The sequence below is a fragment of the Mobula birostris genome, chromosome 13 (assembly GCF_030028105.1).
Source record: "Mobula birostris isolate sMobBir1 chromosome 13, sMobBir1.hap1, whole genome shotgun sequence".
In the NCBI taxonomy this organism is placed as follows: domain Eukaryota; kingdom Metazoa; phylum Chordata; class Chondrichthyes; order Myliobatiformes; family Myliobatidae; genus Mobula; species Mobula birostris.
Window position 1 is genome coordinate 6,031,382 of NC_092382.1, and position 13,933 is coordinate 6,045,314.

Here is a 13,933-nt window from a genome sequence, read left to right on the forward strand (position 1 = left end):
GGGACTCAGCAGGCTCGGCAGCATCGATGAAAAATAAAAGTCCAGTCGACATTTCTGGTCGGGAACCTTATAGTCCTTTTTCGCAGCATTTATTTATTTGTTTGTTCATTTGTTTGTTTGTTTACTTATTTAAATTTAGTGTAATTTTGTATCATTTCCAACCACTCCTGTTGTAATAAAACAACTTATGTAAGCCAGTGATGTTAAACATGATTCAGAATGTTTAAAGGAGATGTTCTTTACGTTTTTTTTTTCATTCTCATCGTGGCGGGTGTCTGGAAGGATTGCCGAATGTGATGGTGGAGGCCGATTCCATGGAGGTTATCAGATACCACATGAATGCGTAAACATGGAAGGATGTGCACCTTGTGTAGGCAGAAGGAATGGCTGTAGTTAGTCATGAAATTGTCCGTTCGATTAGTTCAGAACAACGCAGTGAGCAGGAGGGCCTGTTCCCCTGCTGTACTTTTCCATGCAGGCGAGACCACAGCGGAGTAACTGTGCGCATTTCTGGTCGCCCGCCTCAGGGAGGACGTGTTTAATCTAGAAAGGCGCAGAAATGACTCACGAATTTGTTTGCTGGGACCGGAGGACTCGAATCAAAAGGAGACGGTACAGTGACTGTGCAATGATCCCAACACCGAGGGCGATGCAGCACCGATTATCCTCCCCGACCCTACCCTCAGATTCAATTGTAGGTGACGTTAATGGTGGCAAATGGCACAACTGGTCCATAATGGAAGCGGCGTGACGTAATTCACAAACACCGTCATTGAGTTGTTGTGCTCGCAATGAGAGGTGGTGCGTGACGTAATGACCAGAGTCTGAGGGGATTATTTTTAGGTTTCCTCATAATGGAAGTAAAGGCACACGAACGGGGCATGTTTTGTTCGCAAATCTTACGAGCTGGCAGTAAATGAGCTCTGATTCCAGAATCTGTACCCGCGCCTGCAGCCCACAGTACTGACAGCATAACTAAGAAAATGCATGTGAATTGCCTCCCCTCCCTCACCTCCAGCCACACAGTGACTGTGGGTAGAACTTACCAACAGGATGGGACACTCTAGTGGAGCTATATCAGCGGGAACCTGAACTCTCATTGTCCAGCTTCCCAGAACCGATGGCAACTTTAATCGTTTCCATTTGGTTGCCTCTCACTCTTCGAAGATCCAAGAGATAAATACCCATCCTGGCAAACTCTCCCCATAAAAGAGCCCCAATGTCCAAGCAACATCCTTAAATATCTTTTCTACATTCCTCCCGGTCTAACCACAGTCCGCTCTTTTTCACACACACACACACACACACACACGCACACACAGACAGACAGGCGCGCACATATATACACACACACACAAACACAATATCTCTCCTGTTCTCCCAACCCCACGCGTGCACCGCTCTCGTTTCATCACCTCATTCAGCCACTCTCTCACGTCTCTCCCTCACACTCGCGTCCCTGTCTCCCTACCTCTATTTCCCCTCATTTCCTATTTTTACGGTCCACATCACTGTTGTTACTAATTTCCCGGAGCTGCCGGTCGATGGGACAGTTCGCCCGGGAATAACACCTGGGATCGGGCGGTGAATCTGGGTTGTGCTCAGGACGCGGCTTTATTAATGACCTGTCGCACCCAGTTGAACGAATATTTCACCGCGCTGATCACCTGCTCCCTGAATTTCGACTGAGTCACAGCGTAAATAAATGTGCTCGTGCAGCAGCTGAAATTCTTCAGCAAAATCCTGGCGTTGTGAAAGATCACCTCAGAATCATTGAAATCGAATCCAATTCCTTTGATCTCATAATACATGAAATTTACAACTAGTGTCAGCCACAGGGTGATGAAGCTTCCGGAGATGGCGAGGAGTAAGATCACAGACCTCCTCCTGCTCTCCATCTCCGGGTCACTGCGATTCTCGCCTTTGCCCTGACCTCTCAGTCCCCTACGGACCCGACTGGCCACTAAAATGTGCCTGAATGTCAGAGCGTTGAGTAACAGGATCACAACGAATGAACGGATTCAAAACTATATCAAGCTAATCGTATACTACCCATCCGGGGTCAGTGAAAGTATATTCCATAAGCTTGCAGAACCATGTTACATTCTCGATGATCTCTCTGGGTTCCCAGAGGAAGTAACGGGGAACATTTTTTCAGAAAGGACAGCACGGCGGTTGTTGTTAGAACCACAGCCGCAGTTTTCCCGGTGCAATATTTTGTTTTTAGTTTCTGACAGCAAATAGCGACAAAGCGATCAACAGTGAACATGACGGTGAACCAGACAGAACAGTATGTGGCTGTGAACCTCAGTACCTCGACAACTCTGCACATCGGGGTAGTGTTCAAAAAATTCCACGGAAAGTAATAATTTATGACTTGACGCACAAAGACCTCGGTGACAACGGTCAGTAGATCCGCCGCTGCCGTGGCCACCAGGTAGCGGGTGGTACAGGTAGAGAGGCCACACTTTCCCCGGGACAGGATCACAATCGCCACTAAGTTCACTGCAGGGAGAGAGACAGAGAACAGACACTGGGAATTATTGAACACATACTCCGGGAATGGACACGGGTTCGGGTTTCCGCCAATGGCCATGAGCGCCAGAGGCGGTGAACAGCTGCTCAACTAACACCAAGCACGGGTCACACTGTCTCAGACCTGCCTTCCCCACTGTGGAGATATGACGAGATGTGGGTAATCGTCGGGAACAACAGCGATCCAGTTCCGATGGGGCCAGTTTCACTGATTTAACCTTGACTGACCGGGCCTCTGGAAAACCCAACACTCATGTGGCTGGAAGTAGGTGCAGAGGAGATGTCAGGGGTAAGTTTTTTTTAAATTACTTTATCTACAATTTTCAGTTTTACAAAGACAAAATATATTGAAGACAAAACAATACAAAGGAAATACCGCGCCAGGCGGAGAACAGACAAAACAAATCAAAAACCAAAAAAAAAAAAAAAACAAAAAGGTTGCCAGACAATTTACAAGATTACATAAGCAATGTGCAGTAAAGTGAATGAAGGAATCCGGTTAGGCACCACACCCGCTCATGAGACTATGCAGGTCAAGGTCACTGTGTATGTGAGGTAATGTGACACTGAGCCAATAAGGGTCCCCATATTCTCTCAAATGTATTCTGTGTATTGGGTTTGTGCGGACGCAGTCTTTCCATTTGTATAACAGACAACATCTGCTTGAGCCAGTGTGCGAAGGTGGGTGGAGTAGCAGACTTCCAGCTCAGAAGAATAAGTTTCTTCGCCACCACCATTCCCAGATGCAGAGCAATCTGCATGTCCCGGCAACTCAAGAGTCTCTGCAGAGCATCCAAAGATGGCGAGGTCGTGATTGGGCTGAATGTCTCTGGAATAGACTTTTGAGACCCACTCAAAGATTGCAGTCCAAAAGTTGTATAATGTAGGGCAAAACCAGAAAAGATGTGCTAGTGAGCCCTCGGCAGAGCGGCACTTGTCGCATTCAGGAGACACGGATGGGAAGATGCGATTCAGTCTTGCTTTTGAATAATGCAATCTATTTATTGCCTTGTACTGCAGGGGTCCCCAACCTTTTTTGCAGTGCGGACCGGTTTCATGTTGACAATATTCTTGCGGACCGACGGACCAGCCGACCGGAGGGGCGGGATGGTTGCCAACGGACAAGAGTACCGGTCAAATACGTTGCGTTTACCCAGTGAAAGACTACAATGACCATGAAGCCTTGCGCGGGCATCAGTGCGCATGTGTAATTTGCGCATGTGTGCACCTGTTGATTATTTTTTCCGCAAATCGTTTTTGGCGATTCTATTCGGAGGTGGATGTTAATCACGACCGGAATATGGGTGATAAGTGGCTAATACACTCAATTTCGTTTCTAAAAGGCTTTATCTAACGAATTTAATATTAAACACACAGCGCATTTTCCTCGCATGAATATAGCGATAAGTCAATGATCAGGGGAGGACAGGGGAGTTTGAAGTAAGTATTGGACGAACTTCCAGTACAATTGTCAGAAGCAGGTTCGATATTATCATTTGAAGATAAATTGAATAGGTATATGGACAGGAAAGAAATGGAAGGTTATGGGCTGAGTGCAGTTCGGTGGGGCGAGGTGAGAGTAGCATTCGGCACGGACTAGAAGGGCCGAGATGGCCTGTTTCCGTGCTGTAATTGTTATATGGTTATATAAGTCAATAGCATCATAACATTTGAAGTAACGTTTGGATATTAAACACAGCGCATATTTTCCCCGTATGAACTTATAAAATCATTGCAATGCACCCGCGGAATCAGTGGGAGCCCTGGGCTTGTTTTCCTGCAACAAGACGGTCCCATCGAGGGGTGATGGGGGACAGCGATACTCGAATGGGGTTCCTTATGTTCAGTCTAATCCGCAATTTAGTTTTTGTTACATTCATCGCAGAGATATGTTGGAAATGGAAGCAATGTTTCCGGTGCTTCCGCGGCTATCTCAGGATATGGAGCCTTGACTTTGATCCAGAATGCCGGCAGAGATGTTATGTCAAACAGACTTTTCAGCCCGCCGTCATTTGCAAGCTCGAGGAGTTGATCTCCTTCCTGCGCTGACATGGACGACGCGCGCGTGATGGCTCAACAGTGCGTGACAGGGAATGAGGAAAGGTGCAGCTGACTCCTATCGCCAAATCATATCGTTTCCTCGCGGCCTGGTAGCGCATGCTCTGCGGCCTGGTTCGGTCCGCGGCCCGGTGGTTGGGGACCGCTGCTCTAAATCACATTTCCCCTTAGAGTTGTCTTTCAAAAGCCCCGATAGAACTCTAGACAAGGTGCCACTCAAACCATCCCATTCAGATCTCCCTGGAGAGCTGCTTGTCTCCAGCACTGGGGCAATTCAGAACAAGGTGTCACCAAAGGCCCAAGAGCTCGCTCTGATGAATAACTCATAAGCAGTCAACACCCCAATGTAAAACTTTCCCAGTCACGCATGCGCGGAGAGATGTCCGTCCCGAGCACTGGCACCACTCTGGTCAACGTCCCATTAAAGGCAAGAGCAACGTTCGAGTCGATCCCGTGAGTTAGGGGAGAGGCGGAGGTGTACTTTCTTTTGTCATTAAATATGAACATTCAGAATGTTCTTTTTACAGGTTCGATACCATTGACGGATCATTGACGGTGCACTGAACATTAAGTTAGAAACTTGGAAAGTGATCATAAACAGGTTCACGCCGGTTAACACACAGAATAAACAAACATGAATTGCTCTGCTCACTCACCAGGACCTCCCATGACGGCAATGAACACTCGTAATATTTTATCCACACTCAAGTACCTGTCCAACATTGCAGACATTTTCCCTGTGCAGTAATTTGTCCTCCTGTGCCACAGGCGATCTCCCGGAATGAAATGTTCATGCAGCGCATGCCTGGGGTTTTAATACCATTCAGCGACTCCACGGGGACAGATTCCAACAGCTTTAAAACTAAAGATTTAAAAAAAATATTTACATTCCGATTACGTCAGGCAAGTGCAATCCCCGCCGAGACCGTTTGTGATTAATTTAGGAATTAATTGTGAAACTGCAAACAATGGAAATTGTGATGGTTCTGAAGGGTGTATATTGCTGGAGGCAGTCCTCCAGCAAAGGGGTTTTGTTTCAATGACCATCAGACCCAACTCTCTACCTCAGTTTCGTCCATCGGTTGAAGAGATTGACTGAGAGTAAAACAGCCATTCCACTCTGATTCACCGCCAATTGTAATCACAGCTCACCGCACTTTACCCTTATCTCCCACTCCCGATTACCAGCAGCCATCCTCAGCTTGTTTGTGTGAAGTGTACCAGACAGTGCCCTGGGTCAGAAACATGTTCACCACCATTGAGAGACATATACCGTCTCAGACAGGAACGTGCTGCCTGCTGTTTCTCTGACTCCGACAGAGAACAGAGAAAGCTAAAGCACAGGATCAGGTCGTTCGGCCCACAGTGTCTGTGCCGACCATGACGTCACATTAAGCCGATCCTACCTATCTGCACATAATCAGTCTCCTGCATTCACTGCCTGTCCAATCTTCGAAAAGAGTAATCTTGGGCTCCTGGGTTCTCTGCTTTCAGAAGGCTTTGACCATTTGTTCGAATTAGTTGGACTCAACAAAATTGTCTAAGCCTTCAAAAGCGTCATCAATTGCAACGTGTTTCCCCTCTAACCCTAATGCTTGGCCATCAAACTCAGAGTGGTGAGTATTTGTCAGAAAACACGACGGAGAAATGGAGATGTGGAAAAGAAAGTGCAGTCGCGTATGTGTGTGCGTCCGCCTGTGTGTGTGTGTGTGAGAGAGAGAGAGAGAGAGAGAGAGAGCGTTTGCACCTCTCCGTGTCTGCCTTAGTTTGAGAGTGTGCGTGTCTGTGTGTTTGTATGTCGTGTACATTTCTGTTTCTGTATCTGTTTTCGTTATGTGTTTTACCCTGACTGTGTTTGTCCCTTTTTGATTGTTTGTGTGTGTCAGTGTGTGAGTTTGTGTTTGTCTGTGCGTTTGCCTGTTTCTGTCTGTCAATGTGTGTGCCTGTGTGTTTCTGTGGCTGTATTTCCGTACGCCTACGCCCAGCTATGTGCTGGTTTTAGTGTGAAGATCTGCGTGTTAGTATGTGTCAGTTGTGTATTTCGATCTGTGCTTGCGTGTGCGCGCGCGAACGCGTAAGCGTGTGTTTCTGTGTGAGGCAGTGTGTTGTTGTGTGCCTGTGCACGCATTCCTGACTATGTGTGTGTGTGTCTGTGTAGTAGCCCGCGTGTACATGTGTGTCCCTGTATGTGTGAGTTTTCGCGTGTTGCTGTGTCTGTGTGTATTCGTGTGTTTGTGTCGCTGTCTGTTCATATATGTGTACGTGTCTGTGTGTCTGGTGTGTGCGCGAGTCCGTGCTTCTGTGTGGGTTTGGGTGTTTGTGTGTACATGTGTGTACCTTTCAATTTGCGTGTGTGTCTATGCAGATCTTCGCGTGTTTGCTTCTGTAATTGTGTGTGCGCACCTGTGTATGTGAGTGTGTCCCTGCGTGCGTCTGTCTGAGTGTGAACGTTGAGTGTCTCCAGTATGTTTTTTTTGCGTGTGTCTGGGTGCGCGTGCGCGTTGCTATGTTTCTGCGAGCATGTCTGATTCGCTTTCTTGCTGGCACTCTCAGTAGAACAGAGAAATACAATGGAATCAACAAAACCCTACACACAAATCCGACAAACTCATAATATTGAAAGCATGAGCTGTACAGTTCTGGAAAGAGGGTCCATAGACGGCGGAGTCAGTACTGAGTTGAGCTGAGTAAAGGTATCCACCGTGTTTCTGGAGCCTGATGATTGAAAGATAAATGCTGTTCCTGAACCTGCTGGGGTGGGCTCCTTGTCGATGTGTTCAATTTGCTCTCTATGGGCTGGGGTGAGTCCTGCACATCCCCCGACTCGGTCGCGTGTTTCCATCCCAGAAGGTGGTGAGTTATACTGCTCTCGTTACATGCACGTATAGTTCATCTCTTTGTGTGATCATGCAGAAAATTTGACGTTAATAACTCATTTCCTTCTACCTTAGGCCACGAACATATCAATCACCCCCTCGGTGCACCACCTCTGGAGGTCCAAGACGCTGACGCCCACAAAGAAGGGATCTGTATGCTCCACGACCGCTGGACTAAGTGTGTCAATGTGGGAGGGGACTATGTTGAAAAATGAATGTGCTAGGTTTTCTAAAATTGACTTCTTCTACCTTGGGGCACGATCTTATAAATCACCCCTTGTATTCTCCATCGCGCGTCTAAAAATAGCTTTTTTTTTTAAGCTTTAGATGCCATGCCAAATCTTCGCAAATTTCTACGGAAAACCTAAAGGTGCTGTGGCTTTTTTTAATATTTCGACAATAAGACCATAAGAAATTGATGATGGTTATGATGATGATGATGATGATGATGAAGATGATGATGATGATGATGATGATGATGATGATGATGATGATGATGATGATGATGATGAGCATGACGGCATCCGTCTGTCTCGAAAGACAGTGGAAATATAGTCTGCGCTATGGGTCGGTCCGTAGTAGAGCTGCCGCCTCCTTCTGCATCTGTACAGTCCAGTTTTGGAGGGGCAGGTCGAGCTGCAGTTTCTGCCAGTGAATGTTGTGTCAGGCTATGGAGGCGACCCACGCCGATCTTAACAGCTCCTTCCTCTGTTGTTTCTGTCTCTACAAACAGTGACAGTGGCGTGGGCTCTCCAGGGTAGAGCTTGGGTGGAAGGTACAGAGATCTTAAGATACCCAGTCGTCAAGATCCACTCCCCCCCCCCCAACCCCGGTCTCGCCGGTGTAGTCCAGAGGAAAGCGAAGCACTGTGTTTCTACCGGCTTGGTTTCAGGAGCTGCCGGACGGATGTCCTGTGACGTCCAGCACGTTAAAGGCGTCAGTCCGGATTTTCTCGTCTGGTTTACACCCGTCGCCTTCGCCTCTCCCGGGGCTGCCACAATCCAGTTGGGTAATTACCTATAGCTGGGGATTTGGTTCACGAGCACCAGGGCGTGTCCACACGCTGGTGGGTCTGCGTGATACGAGTCCGTGGGCCGACCCCTCCCCGTCTTCTATAGTCCTGCCTGAGACTGAAGGGTGTTCAGTTTTCCTGTGTCGCCAGCGAGAAGCACCACATGAGGCTTGGTCTTGGAGAGTCAATGTACTTGCAGGAAAAGAGTTACACATTATTATTACAATTCCTCCTGTTTTCCAAGAACATGTTGCCGCTGACATGTCAATGCACCAAACACTGTTATGGTGGTGTGGTGTGGGAATCATTGTTCCCTCTGAGCTCCACGGGTGCGCGGCCGTGTTGTCACGTAAATGCTCCCGCGCACGTGGCCTCTGTTGCAGCGCAGATGGAATTGCGAACAGCTAGAAAACAATTTCGAAACGTGAAAGCTTCCTTTTGCTGTACTGTATTTTATAATACCTTCAATTGACAAGTAAAATCGAAAATATGTGATTTATTTTACATTTCATTCTAAATATTCATAAACGACGCGTTGCAAGGGCCGCACAGCTTTCAGGCCGTGTAAACATTTCCTGTTGCGAGCAATGGTTGGTCCGCGCCCCTGTAAAAAATAGATAGAGGGGACGTTGAAGCCTGCACAACGTTACAACCCATGCACATTAATCACGATTAACCAATAGATTTCAATAAGTTTCAGCACCACCGGGAGGGAATACGTTACGACCAAACGAGTTCTTAAAATCTCCTCCTCTCCGCTAGACTGCAGTTCACCCCAGAACAAGGCGCAGAACCTGGTTAGCTCGACCCCCCACTCCCCACAATCAGGTCCCTCGAAGGCATGAGAAAAGATACTGGATTGTTCTATGAGCAGCTGGCAAATATCACAAGTCCTGGTTATACTCAGGCATACACTCTCTGACGAGTATTGATATTAGCACCCGTCTAGTAAACACAATAGCAACGGCAAACCACGTCTTAGAAAAAATTGCCAAGAGCAATCACGGTCCTGGAAAGACCATCTTCGCAACCTCATACAACAAGGCACGTAACGACAACGATAACAACAGTACAGTACCGAACTTTCTATTGCAGACGGGACACTAAGGCTCAATAGAATAGACAAAACAGTTTGACCCGAAGGTCTATGGCGTCAAGGAAATAGTAAAGTAAACACAGAATAAGTTCATTTCGCCTCGTTTGAATAAGAGATGAGCTTTAATTACTTAACAATACGGAATGAATGTGGACCAGCGAATGCTCAGAAACCCGATTACAGTAATTATTGATGATTTTCCTTGAAAATTCACTGCGAATGCTTCCACAATCTCTTCAGCCGCCCTTTGCAGAAACCTCGGGTGAAGTCCATCTGGTTCAGGTGAGTTTTATAACTTCGGACGTCACAGCTTCCAGTCACATCGTTCTTAGTCAAGGCAATTGCAGATACGTTAGAATTTGGACATATCCCTAGTGATTTCCACCGTGATGACTGATACAAAATACTTTGTAAGTTCATCCACCATTTCTTTGTCCGCCAATGCTACCTCTCCAGCGATCTGATACCCACTCTTGCCTCTCTATTACTCTTCATATATCTCAAAACAAAAGTATCCTCTTTTATATTACCGGCTGTCTTACCTGCAAATTTCTTATTATTCTCCTCTCTTTATTACTTTTTAGTTGACTGTTACAGTTGTTTTTCAAATCAGCCCAATATTTTCGTTTCTCACTAATTTTGGTTATATGGTAAGCTCTTACTTTTGCTTTATTTTTGTCTTTTACTTCCAATGCTGGTCACGTTGCCTCATTCTCCTTTTACACCGTCGATCTTGGCACCTTTCTGAACTCTGAAGACAGAAATTATAGGATTATTGACGAGTGGAACTGTGCAAAATTCGCTCTCAAGGGAATTAACGAATCCCTTCAGCACATTGGATCAACTTTCTGAGCGTTTCCAGCGGGGACCCAATGCGGATGAATATGTTATTGGAAGCGCTGTACTTTCCGTGCAGTATCACACTAGGGGGAAAGCTCCTCATCGCCCCGAATCGACTTCAGCTCTATGCTTCTTGCAGCCGGAGTCGGACCCTTCCACATTCTGTGCTTCAGTGTTCCCGGACGGAGGGATTGGGGGTCGCGTTATTTACTCCTTCAATGCTGGGGCCGTCACTATCAGTCCATCCCGGCTACCCTTCAGTACGTAGGTGGGTGGGTAATTCGGAAATCTACCCACATTGACAATGAAAATTAAGCGGTGGAAAAGAGGTGATTATTCCATTATAGAGACTGTTGCTGAGATCTAATGTGGGTCAACGCATATACGGTGCAGTTTTCTTTATGTCAAACGGTTGTCGCAGTTCAAAGGGTAATTAGTACATTGGCAGCTGGTTTGTTTGAATTTTCTTGTGAGGACATGTTTGTGAACCTCAACATGTTTTTGCGGATTCAGTAGAAACAGAGTTCAATCTCTTTTGGTTTTTTTTTGCGTTGTTACTGGATGAAAGTCGGATTATTTTTCACTGCATTCGCAGGTATTAGATAAATGATGGAAGACGATGGTATTCGCTGCTATTTAGATGAATGAGAGGAGACTTTATCTGCTTGTTCAGATAAATGAGTAGAGCGGTGACAGGTTTTATACAACATGATGAGACATCTTGACAGGAATGTGGAGAATACGTTTGCTGCTGTAAGGGGAGCTGAAACTGGTGAAGATAGGTGAGATTATTTTTACGAAGTGGGGCTAATGTGTCTTTGAATTCTCTTCTTCAAAAGAAAAGAGAAGCAGAGTTTTTTTTCGTGTTTAATTCCGCAGAGCACATATTCTTGACTGGCAAGTGAGTGAAGTGTTGCAGGCTGTGGCCGGTTTGGGCCGCTGAGATCACAGTTCAGTCGTGATCATAGAATCAGAGAACAGCGGAACAGAACTGAGAGTCCGAACGCCCTGCTACTAAGTCAACAGGGCCAGCATCAATCTCAGACAAACAGGCCCTGTGTAATTAATGTTTACATCGTTTTCTATTAGTCAATGAGGAGAAACCGTTGATGTATACGCAAAGTAAATACGCTGTCAGACAAATTCACCAGCGGGAAATGATCCAAATCTCATATGATGGCGCTGTGATCCTGCAATTTGTTTCCAGTCAGTGAGTAATAGACTGAAGGAGAAGGGTATCCTTATCTTGTTAACGACTTTGACTGGTAGTTATCTCTGGGAGATGGTAATCTTGGCACAGCCGCTCCCGAGTTGTCCATTACCCTAATGTTACAACTGCGGACAACTGTTAACGATCGTATTTAAATGGGCCAATTTAAAATCAGAGCAGGTCCAGGCTACGGGGGCACAGTTAAATCTGGGAAAGGGATTGTCCACTGTTCAAGAGAGAACATTATTCCAAATTTATAATGTTTCATCAGATTTGAGAGCGCCCTTCCTTCTGCTGTCTCTGTGCAATAAACCCACAGCGATCTTTGCCCTGAGCTGTCGCTGGAGTTTATAATCTGACAATAAACTGGGCCCAAGGTGAACAATAACTGAAAGCGACGGCACCAACCGAACGGAACCGGGATGCGAGTAGTGATTCCTCTCTGGAGGTGGTAAAATTTCTCGCACTGAAGTATTAATTCTGGGTCGGACCACAAGTTAGAAAGACTCATTCAAGCAAGGTGAATCTTTGTGTGGTTTAACAAAATCGTTGTGGAGGAAGGTGTGGCGTTACATGCCGAATAGCGTGAAGTTCAGGTTTATGAGCGTGTTACCAACTGAACATTGCTCAGGGTGTGTTCACTTACTGTTAGAGTCCATAAAATTCAGATACTCGGATCCCCTGAAACCAGACCCATGAGTTCTGCATCAGGTAGGAACATGGACTGTATTCGGCAGTGTTATGGTATTTTAATAAGCACACTTGTAACGACAGTATTACTAATATTTCTACTATATCACTATTGTCATTGAAATTGCGCGGCTGTACGGATCTGTGTGCTCGATTATTTTGTATGTGTTTTTTTTTTAGCTAAGACCAGGTAGATCTGGCAGTGATATTTATATTAACAAATATTGTGGTAATTCTCACTGGCCGTAGATTAAAATAGCAAATTCTGCACTCATTAGGCACTTTGCTATGAACTTCCTGTACCTAATAATGTGGCCACTGAGTGCACGTCCAGGGGATTCTGCTGCGTTCCCCGTCCGCTTCAATGCTGACCACTGCGCTGTATTGGCTGGTATTCGATAAAGACGGGGATTTTATTGTATTCGCTGTTACTGAGATGAAGGAGGGGAGATTTTATCCACTAGTGGTTAGATAAATGAATTGAGTCCTTGCTGGGGACACTGAACACCACGCGGAGTCTAGACAGGAATGTGGAAAACATGTTTGCTGCTGTAGGGGGAGATGAAACAGGTGAAGATAGATGAGGTTATTTTACTGAGGTGGAACTAGTGTGTCTTTGGAATTCTCTTCCGCAAAGGGAAAGAGAAGCAGAGCTTTCTTTCAATGTGTTTAATTCCACTGAACACAGATTATTGACAGTCAAGGGAATGGTTTGTTCCAGGCGTTCGCAGGGATGTGTCACTGAGATCACAGTGCGCCTGTGATAATAAAGAATGGCGGAACAGGACAGAGGGAGCGAATGTCTTATAACTATTTAAACATGCCAGCAGCGCACTCTGAGAGATCAGAGAAAAAGTGAATTTAATGTCTGGTGTTTCTCCATCGATCTCAGACGAGGAACGGTTGATGTATTTGTAAAATAAGTGCGATGCCAGGCAAATTCGCCATCGGGAAATAATCATAATTTCTTATGATTCTACTGAGACATGGTAGCTTGTTTCCAGAAAGTGAGTAATAAACTGAAAGGGAAGGGCGTTCTATCTTACTGTTGAATTTCACCGGTTGTTATCTCTGGGAGGTGGTTATCTCGGCACAGTTGCCCCCCAATCGGCCCATTACTGTAATGGTACAACTGCGGCCTTCTGTTAAAACTGGCTTTCTAAACAAGCTGACATTGACTTACCTCCTTCAGACAGCACTTACAGAATGCCCAGTGTTAAAAAAAAGCAAAAAATACTCCAAATGCATAGTATTTTACAAGAGTTGACGGCGCCCTTCCTTCTCCTCTCTGTGAGTAACAAACCCACAGCGATCTTTGCCCTGAGCTGTCTCTGGAGTTTATAATCTGACAATAAACTGGTCCCGAGGTGAAAAATAAATTAAAGCGACGACACCAGCGGAACCGATCCAGGATGCGGGTTGGGCTCCCTCCCTGGGGCAGATCAAATTTTCCAGACCAAGGCAATCATTGCATGGCGCACTGAAGTCGTACTTTTGGCTCGAACCACATGTTAGAAAGGCTCATTCAAAGAAAATGAGTCTTTGCGTTTTTCACTACAAGCGTTGTGGAACAGGGTGCGGCGTGACACGCTGAATAAGCTGAAGTTCAGGTTTAT

At 46.0% G+C, this 13,933-nt stretch overlaps 1 protein-coding gene and 1 pseudogene across 1 annotated transcript in view; both read right to left on the reverse strand.

The window, feature by feature from the left end:
* Positions 1–13,933, reverse strand: part of LOC140208309 (uncharacterized) — a 292,599-nt gene that overhangs the window by 200,800 nt on the left and 77,866 nt on the right. The window lies entirely within an intron of this gene.
* LOC140207370 (probable G-protein coupled receptor 139) lies at positions 1,602–5,325 on the reverse strand (annotated as a pseudogene).